This window comes from Lycium barbarum, chromosome 4 (genome assembly GCF_019175385.1).
Source record: "Lycium barbarum isolate Lr01 chromosome 4, ASM1917538v2, whole genome shotgun sequence".
Taxonomy (NCBI): domain Eukaryota; kingdom Viridiplantae; phylum Streptophyta; class Magnoliopsida; order Solanales; family Solanaceae; genus Lycium; species Lycium barbarum.
In genome coordinates, this window is record NC_083340.1 from 141,798,577 (window position 1) to 141,809,435 (window position 10,859).

At 32.0% G+C, this 10,859-nt stretch overlaps 1 pseudogene; it reads right to left on the minus strand.

The window, feature by feature from the left end:
* Positions 1–471: 471 nt before the first annotated feature.
* LOC132637943 (F-box protein At2g40925-like) lies at positions 472–5,435 on the minus strand (annotated as a pseudogene).
* Between the last annotated feature and the right edge of the window lie 5,424 nt (positions 5,436–10,859).

A 10,859-nucleotide genomic window follows, 5' to 3' on the forward strand; every position in this document is an offset into this window, starting at 1 on the left:
TGACTTTACACCACATATTTAATTGGGCTGCCCCTAGTTAAAGTAAGTCAAATTTGCATGCAACTAATTTTGTTCAGAACGTATGTACTCCCATGCAGTATATAGACGTTCTTTTGGAAGTTATACAATGTCATTCTGAAGTTAAAGGAAACCTAGTAATGTTTGAGATACAGTTATCCATGTAAACTTGTGTATTCCTTTGAAGATGTCTAACATGATACTAGTCTAAATAATTGTATGCGTTATGTGTAGAATCTATCTATAAGTTCAACAAAATATTTTTAGTAAAAATAAATCACTCCTTATTTATTTCTCTTAAACATTCTGAACCATAAAGAGGACCGAAGCTAGTGACGAAGTCAAGATTTTCACTCAGGAAATTCAAAATGTAATAAAAAAGTAAACATACGAAGAAGCCAAGGAAATTCAAAGTCTACTATATATACATAAACAATAATTTTGACCTGGTGTGGTTTTCCGACTACCTAATGCATCCCTAGCTCCGCCCTGGCTGAGGCTCCTCAACCATCCAACCTTAGTAGAAATTATCTCAAGGACCAAATAGTCTCCACAAAGATTTAGCGCAACACAAATCTTACTGCCATGGCTATATTCTCGTTCGTAAGTTTCATGTATCTAAACTATTCTCCATTCTTTCCTTTCAATGTCATATAAGAACATAGGCGGAACCCCACGAGTCAAAAATGATACAATCTCTCCCTTGGGATAAGGGGTATGTGTTTATTGGTAACTCTGATAGTAGCTCAATCGTGTGCTTCACCCATGTTTCAGTTTCGCCAGTACTATTTAGAAGAACATATAAATGTATGTTTCCATCGCCTCGAAAATTTGAGTGATCCAAAAGTGCGACTTGCCCCTTTATTTCTACTGTTTTTGGTGGGTATCCTTTTACCCCATCGGGGTACTAGATGGATCGAATTAGTTTTTCTTCTCCAACACTGAATACGACTATGTCACATTGTTTAATTTGACTGTGACACAATAAATGACCCCGTCAATACAAACACAATTTTGGCTTATAAGGCAAAAATTGGGAATATTTACCTCTCTCCACGATTTGTCCAGCCGAATGGTGAAAATCCAGTTACTCACTTTTATATGTATCATCCCTAGTTTCATAATTAAATTGCAAATCTGCCTTCAATACTTTGTGTTTCTTGGTGGTGGGATCAAAACCTAATAAGCAGCATGAGTAATTGAACTTATAATATTTTTTTGCGGATTGTTTAGGAAGAAAGACATGTTCTTGTGAAAGGATTGCAAATAGCAACATTTTGACCATTTTTCCGCATACAAACTAGGCCATTGATAGATTGCAAAGAATCAAGATTTCGAAAACATGGCTCATCCAAGTACTTGATGGAACAAGTAACACAAGCTAAGCGATCTTGATGATTTTTTTTCTCTTTGCAGGCCTATAGTAGATGACATCGTTGTGACCCAAACCTATGCAACTCACAAGGAATTGAGCCACAGAACTTTTTTGATGTGCTTCAACAAATAAGGGTTCTGCTATAACGGAGCCAAGGGATCTTGAAACGCACTTAAAATGCATTAAAGATTGGCAGGAACCGGTTTCAGAGTTTCAAAGACAAGCTCGGGCGGAATTGCCGGAAGGCAAGAATTACCAATGGCAAGAATAATATTCTTCTTCTTCCCATGTATACTTGAATGTGGCAGACAACCATAGCATCTTTATGTGAAAAGCGAAAGCAAAGAATAAAAAGTGTATATATATATATATGTATGTATGTATGTATAAATAGGAAGTATATATATATATATGTATGTATGTATGTATGTATAAATAGGAAGTGTGGTATTAAAGGAGTTGGACTAGGTTTAGCCGCAGGGCCTACAATAAATAATAACAGGCCTAAAGGGTAATGGAGAGAGGTCATTTATACGATTTGATTTTATAGAAGGGAAAATTACACAGATACTTGAGGAACTTTAACAGGAGCGCTTTTGAAAGACTGGTGTTTAATTTTTTGTCATGTTAGCAAAAGTTATATAAATATATATATATACTAGTGTAGTTGTTCATATTTCAAATTTAGAGTTGGATCGAATCAATTTTGAAGCAAAAATGTGTTGTTGAAATTTCTAAACAAGAAGTTATAGTGTTCTTCAGGATTTTAGCCACAAATCCTAACGAATCGCCAGGATTTCAACCACAAATACTGAAAAGATCCTTGTGATCCATTAGAATATGTGACGAAATTCTGAAATTATCCTAACTTGCTGGAAAGGCAGGTATTGGTAATGAATTACTAGCGATTTGTCGGGATTTGTGGCCAAAATCCTAACGATCACCGTCACTTTGTTAAGATAAATCTTGCCCAATATCAAACAAGAACTCGTGGCAACCCACCAAGAATTTGCCCCATGTTCTGGTGAAACAATCATTATTGCACTGTTTGTTTTTAAAAAAAATAAATAAAAAAAATGGTGGCACTCGAAGATCCTATATGTGTAATTCATGCAATATATTTTGGTAATGGTAGAATATACCGCTGAATGCAACACTTCGCACCACATAGCCACGTTTTTAATTAACACCTGCATAGTCAACTTTTTTTTTTTTTTTTGCTACAATGTTTATACATCATTATACATTATTATATTGTATTGATACACTTATATAAATAATGTATATACCTTGTATAAACTAATAAGAGTGTGTAGTAATGTATGAAAAATCTTCTTCCTTGTATAAAGTACTGAATAACAGTGTATAACACGTATCTAGCTACATAGACTTTTTTTTTTTTTGGGCGATTTTTCAGCTACAATTCTTGTTCAAAAGTGTTACAAATCTCCACCAAACAACTTCAAATTTTGTAGACAATCTCATTAGACCATTTTCAAACAGTCTAGACAAACTAATTCAAAATTCTTACCAAAATTAGATTTGAAATTCAGACTTCATTTCGTCAAGCTTGCAACAATGGTGGGTTACCTTTCTAATATGATCTTCACCACTTAAATATTACAAAATCAGATATCTAAACACAACAACAAATCTAATTTGTCAACTAACAATCAAGAGGCAACTGAGTTGAATAAAAGAAATAAGAATGGGGCAATTTGTAGGATTGCACTTCGCTGTGGTGGTCTTTAATTTTTGTCCCCAAATTGGTGGTCTTTAACTTGTACCCTTCGCTAAAAATTTCTTGGTCTTGGGTTCGAACTCCCGCTCTGTCAAAAATTTTAAAAAATCACAAGGTAGAGTTTGAATTCATAAGGCAGAGTTGTGCCTTCAAGACTCTGCCTGGATTCGAACCTATAACCTCGGGATTTTAAGCGAAGGGCAAAACTTAAAGACCACCAATTTGAAGGGTAAAAATTAAAGACCACCCCAAATGAAGGACAATCCGCGCAAAAAAAAGATAAGAAAGTGACCTAATTTCAATGTATAATACGGGTTAATCCGGACAAGGGCTAAAATACATGGCCCATAATAAAACTTGGGCTGGTGACTTAAAATAAAATAAATATAAATTTATTTCTAACTCTTATTAAATTCTTGTGAATATTACGGCTTTGCATGTTATGGCACTGTTTTTAAATACTTTTACGTCTTTTATGCTAAGGAGTTACTTCTGTTATTGTTATTGTTGTTGTTGTGAAATTTCTGATAGATCTGATCGGACATCGTCAACAGATCTGTCCGGAAGTAGTGGTTGGTGTTCTTGTATTCACGATTAAGCCGACTATATTCACTTTTTTGAGCTTTTTTTGTTAATATTTTAAATTGTATTCATTTTTTTAGGGTGTATTTGTTAATTTTTGGAGTATCTATGTTGTTATGTATTCAGTTTTACTCCCCATATTCATGAATACAATGAGCCCGTTTATGAATACAGATAATCATTCCATGAATACAGTGAAAAAAGAAAAAAATTAGCTGTATTCATGAATACAGCAAAAAAAAAAAAAAAATTATATACAGCAGAAAAAAAAGAATATGGCAAAAAAAAAATAGCTCTGCCATGTAAATATTGAAAATGTAGCTATGACAAATTTTAAAACCCTAAAGTGTAATCATTTATGTAAAATCCCCATAAAATAATCTCAGGATAAGTGGGATAAGAAGGGATATCTCAGCTTATATTATGGGATGCATTTTATACTTTATTTGGTGCATGGTATAAATTTATCTCAGAATAAATTTATACATTCTACCAAACATGATATAAAAAATTAGTACTGAGATGTTCCAGCTTATACCCAAATGACCCCTTTGAGTTTTCCAATTGAGGGATTAGGGGATTGACACGACTGTTAGTTGGCTTTAATTAGTCGTGACTTTTGGCATTCTGTGTATATTAAGTAGAATGGAATAATTAAGGGAAAATGCCAAAAAAAAAAAAAAAAAAAAAAACTACAAAAAAGATAAATAGGAATCCAGGCCTTAGAGAGGTGCCAACTCAGCCTGTGCTATATTCCCAGCCTTATTATATAGAGAGATTACCCGATATTAGGGCCAAGAAATGTGAGACGGACTACCTTCTAAATTCAAAAGATACTACTCCATTTATTTCAATTTATATGATTTTATTTCTTTATTAAATGATAGATTAGTTTCTATATATAAAAACAAATAAATTTGTACTTTTTATTTTATTTATAATTAAATTTTTTTATAACCACACAAATATTATGACATATTTAAGGCCACAAATTTTAAAAAATTTATAGCTACGCATGTTACGATATGTTTAAGACCGCAAGTTAAAAAATTCTTCATTTGTTTAAAGCTCTTGTGTCAACTGTGTCTACGTAAACTGGAGAAGAGGGTACTGGTATGTAGTACTTTCTCTTTCCTATTTTAACTGTTGTTTTAGCTCTTTTCACAATTAAGAAAATAGTAAATATAATATATATAGTTTATTAAATTTATCCAGTTTAATAAAACAAATTAAATTTTTTCTATTTGAAAACTTGACTATCAAATTTCTTTTTTGATAATTGAAAAGTATTAATATTAAAGATATAGTTGAAAATAGTTATTAACTTTGGTCTTGAATTTCTAAAGTGATAATAATTTTTTGGAAGAATTTTCATATGCTAAAATGTTAGTTCATTTGGGACAGTAGAGTACTGCTTTAGTTATCATGACATAAACAGAAAAGGGCCAAATATACCCCTGTACTATCGAAAACGAGCTAAATATACCCTTTGTTATACTTTGGGTCCAAATATATTCCTGTCATTATACTTTGGGTTCAAATATACTCTTTCACAGTTAAAGTTGACTCAATCCTACATGACATTATTATTTTAATAAAATAAATATTATGTGGCACGCCACCTTACTTACAAACCCGATTTTACCCCTCCCTATCTTCTTCCACCACCACCACCACCTCCTCCTCCTCTACTACCACCCTCCTTATGCCCACCACCATTAATTAAATATACCAAGGACTGAAGAAGACCTTCCATTCTTAAGTCATTGAAAATTCAAATGCACAACATTAATGCTAAAGTCTTGGCTTTGAATCAATTGGATTTTGACTTAGTTGTCCCTCTATCAATTTATAATGCATTTGGCATCTCTTTCATTGCGATTGTTTATTATTTTTTTGACATGATGAAGGATGTGTACAGGAGAAAAGATTCAATCTTTTTCAGAAACAGAAACACCTCAAAAAAGTAAAAATTACTAGAAATGTAAAAAACCCACCATCTATAGGGCAAAAAACGCAATCTTTTTCAGTTCTTGAATAGCCAAAAGCACAAAATTACACTTCCTGTGAATACAGATGTGTGAAAACTTAAAATCCCGCATCCAAATTTTCACTTTAACTGCCAATAATTACAAAAAAATGGTACTCAAGATCTCAAAAAACTCACCTTTGTGCTGCTAAATTTTAACCCACAGCATATGTTTTATCTCAATCTATTCATAGAGAGCCAATCTTTTTAGATTGATTTTATTAAGGACAAAGCTTGACACGATTATTAAAAAAAATCTTAATATTAGTATATTTATGACTTCCTTTTATTATAGTGCTATTTTTAAAGGTGATATGGACTTTTGATTTGATTACTCTGATCGTCATTATTTAGTATTTAATTAACAGTGCGCAGAAGGACGGTAGTCGTAGAGTGGAGGTGGGCTGGAAGAAGATAGGAAAGGGAGAGATAAAATTGAGTTTGTAAGTGAGGTGACATGTCACGTAATAAAATAATAATGCTATGTAGAATTTGGATTAACGTTAACTGTGGAGCGGTATATTTAAATCAGAAGTATAACAAATGGGGGTCCGGAACTAAAATGCCCCCAAAAATAATATTTTGAACCAAAATATCCCAACAAAAAAAAAGTTATCAAAGTACGCATAGCGCAGTAAAATACTGCGCTATAGCACTAACGGAGACGGAGCCGTTAAGTGCTATAGCGCAGTATTTTACTGCGTTATAGAAAAAAATTATTTTTTTTTGGTACTTCTATAACGCAGTAAAATACTGCGTTATAGAAGTACCAATTTTTTTTTTTTGTATAACGCAGTAAAATACTGCGTTATATAAACAATACAAAAAAAAAAATTGGCCAACTTTATTTTTTGCAACACTTAGTGTTATTTTTCATACTTTGACCAATAATTAGTCGTGTGTCAAGATTCCGAATCGTCAATATTTTATATAGAACCTGATATTTTTTTCTACGTACAATAATGTAGGCTCAATACATCAAGGATACGTAAACGTTCGGATCGTCATTGTAGGGGTTGAAAAGATGCCCGAAGTAAGTTTTGTTTGAAAAAACTTAGTGTTTTTTTCATACTTTGACCAATGATTAGTCGTGTGTCAAGACTCCGAAACGTCAATATTTTATATAGAACCTGATATTTTTTTCTACGTACAATAATGTAGGCTCAATACATCAAGGATACGTAAACGTTCGGATCGTCATTTTAGGGGTTGAAAAGGTGCCCGAAGTAAGTTTTGTTTGATAAAACTTAGTGTTTTTTCCATACTTTGACCAATGATTAGTCGTGTGTCAAGACTCCGAAACATCAATATTTTATATAGAACCTGATATTTTTTTCTGCGTACAATAATGTAGGCCCAATACATCAAGGATACGTAGACGTTCGGATCGTCATTTTAGGGGTTGAAAAGGTGCCCGAAGTAAGTTTTGTTTGATAAAACTTAGTGTTTTTTCCATACTTTTTTTTTTATTGAGATATTTTGATTTAAAATATTTTTTTGGGGAGCATTTTGATTCCGGACTCTAACAAATGGTAGATTTGATCCTTTTTCGATAGTACAGGGCATATTTGGCCTTTTTCCGTATCATAAATACTGCTGCTAAACCAAAGAAGTTTGCTAGTATTTGTTTACTTCTGCCACTTTCTTTGACTCGTCTAAATTTGTGCCTAATTTGCCAATCGGTACTAGCCTTTGCTTTTTAGCAAAAACTTCCTTTCAAAAAGATAACTCTTTTCAATGGTGATTTACTAAGCACGACAATGAAGAAAGAAAGAAAGATTTTTATAATTTGTGGTTTAAAATTAGTTATAGATATTTATGTGGCTAGATATTATTTATTTAAGGATAAAATATATATTTTAAAATTAAATTGTTACTAAATATAGGAATATTTTTTTATAGAGATATGACCAGAGTATCAAATAAATTAGAAGAGAGAAAATAAGAAAGAAAAAAATCAGTGCCTTGTTTTAAAAGTACCTCTGTAAAAGATTTTGATTTTCACTTTTATAAAGTATGCTAAGTAGTGCATACAGGGTGACGAGATACAAAAAAAAATGTTGTCATGGAGCTAGCGGACCTTCTTTTCGTGATTAGAATTTAAAATTATATATATTGTAAAATATAGTAATTATGTAATTTTTGCCACTATAACGATAGTTTATACTTTCCTAACCCAATTTGTATAATGCACTTTTGATTGGACGCATAGTTTAAAAAGGAAAAGCAAGACGGTAGAGTTCTTGCAAACAGCGAGCATTCTCTTCTCAGAAAAAGTAGCTTTCAATTCCAGCCTATTACTCAAAGGCGGAGTCAAGATTCGAAGCTTATGAGTTTTAGATTCTAATTTTTTTAAGTTACTGAATTCTAAATTAATAATATGTACACATTCAGTTAATTTTTAAGATAAATACCGAATTTGAACTAAAGCTACTAAATTTGATCGAACTGATAGCCAACACTTTAGCTCCATCCCTGCCACTACTATATCCCTAAATGGGATGAATACTCTGATATATAATCGTGCCCTAATATGCATAGATGGCTACACATACGATTATGATCCAAATTCAGTTGTGATTTAACAATGATATTTTGCATGACCAAATATTTATCCTCCATTACGTTTGATTTTCACCTAGAGAATAGACCAGGTTACTCTGTGTGTTCCAAGATACATTTGCGGAATAATAAAGAACAAAAATAAGGACACAATATTTCTACTTGGAATCCACAAGGCTCACAAGAGTGAAAAAACCACGAACTACACCTCTTCAAGATTGTCTCAAAACTCCACTACAACTGTAAGCCTTAGCAAATTCAAATTATAAACTCTGCAAGTTAGGAATTCAGATTATAAACTCTGCAAGTTAGGAACTAACTCTAATTCCTATCTCAATAATCTCCCCAGCCTATTGAGCCTTCTTCAAGTTGCCCTCAACTTAAAGCTGAATTTGACAAGTGTTTATACCTATTACAAATGCTTCTAGGAAAGCTGGAAAGGTATAAGTCGATAAACAATCCTAATACAAGATTCTAGACTTGAATATTGTAACACATTACTCAATGAAACATGTTCTTCAATCTTGTTCTCCTTATCAGGTCGCACTTCAGGAATCAGAACTCATAAATATTGTTTTTACTTTATTTGCTCGAATTCTGCTTCTCTTTATATAAGTGCATGACTTTCTTCCAAAGAGAACTTGCATATATATAGCCTTAGCTTGGATGAGTAGTAATTCGGCTGAACAAAAACACCTACTTGATAAGGGCCAAGATGAGAGATAGTGTTTGAGTTGATTTTAAACTCTTTCTTGTCACACAGCTTCATAAATGCACCTTAGTAGTCTGAAGCTTATCTCAGATAATTCTTCCAAAGACTCCAATATCTTGTCCGCCAAGTCCTTATCTCGGAATCTTTTAATTCAAGAGTTCTACTCATAGCAGGACTCTGAGATGGAACATGTTCATTCACCTGGTTCATTCATTTTGTCTCACATTTGAATCTGAGATGGAACATGTTCATAGACCTGGTTCATTCACTTTGTCAATCATCAAAACATACAACTGCCAACAAACAATAATTAGTTACATCCTTAATTCTTTTGATGCATGCGATGTACTTTTAAGATTGATGAGACTTGGATTAAATTTTTATTTGTTTCTGAGCCGATAGGCGAACCATTGAGTCTTGATTCAGCTTCTTTTTAACTTCACTTAATGAGTCAATGATTGCTGTTTTTTTTTTTTGCTTTTGGAAATTGTTTCTGTATTTATAATTCTCGATATATCATTTATGTTTAAATAGTTTTTAAACAGTAGTAGTAATAGCTTTGAAATATAATGAGAAGAGTCAAACTTGCTTTTAGGTTTGCAGAAAAGTTTTAAAATCATTATTTTTCCCGATCATATTCAAACTAAACATGCCAAACAAGGCTGCTTCCGGTCGGTTTTCGTTTGGATACCAAAACAAAAATATTAAGTCATGAGGACCACAAAAGTCATGAGGACCAAGTTAAAAGTCATCTTTGTAACCACCAACCACGCACTCATAGTGATTGACAACGACGAGGAACTAAAAAATATTCCCTCTAAGACTTTTGAAAACAAACTATAAATATTTATATAAGTATAAATTATTTTATTAAAGATAAAATGAAAAATTAAATTTAAATTATTTTTTGAGACAAATTAAAAAAAGTGTCATCGTATAAATTGGGATCAACGTCGGCTGAAGGGGCAAGCTACTAAAGCAAAAGCTTTAGGCTCCCAAGTTTTAATATAAAATTATAGGGAAAAGGTGCAAATATATCTCTCAATTTTGTGATTTAGAGCAGATATACCCTCGTTTAAAAAGTGGTTTATATATATCTCTGTTGTTATACAAATTGTGCAAATATACCCTTTTCGCTGACAACATTTTTGAAAAAAATATTTAGCTTGTTTTTTATTAAAAAAATGTCACGTGGTTTTAAAAAAATAAGTCTACCTATTTTTTTTAGTAGACTTATTTTTTAAAGCCACGTGATAGCTTTTTTTCCGGTGGATCGGATCTAATTCATTTAAAAAAATGAGTAGACTTATTTTTTTTTTAAGCCAATGAGATATATTTCTTAAACAAATGAGAAAACCCACTGGAAAAAAGATTGTCTCGTGGTTTTAAAAACATAAGTCTACTAAAAAAAATGGGTAGATTTATTTGTTTAAAGTCACATGACATTTTCTTAATTAAAAGATAAACTAAATGACTTTTCCAAAATCTCTGGCAAAAAGAAAAAATATATTTGTACCATTTGTGTAACGACAAGGGTACATTTGCACCATTTGTGTAAGGAAAGGATCTATATGCATCATTTTCTTAACAAGAGATATATCTGCTCTAAATTGTAAAATTGAGAGATATATTTACACCTTTACCCAAAATTATATTACGTAGCGATTTTGCATCTCAAAAATTTAGAAATATGAACTTCACACTTTTCAAAGTATTTTAAAAAGACGCAAGGCCTCTAAAATTTGAGTTTACTAACAAAGGTTGTAGTAGAGTGATAAGTATTCTTTCATCCTTTACCAAAGATCTCGATTGAGTTCGAGTTTTGAATATGAAGTCGTTT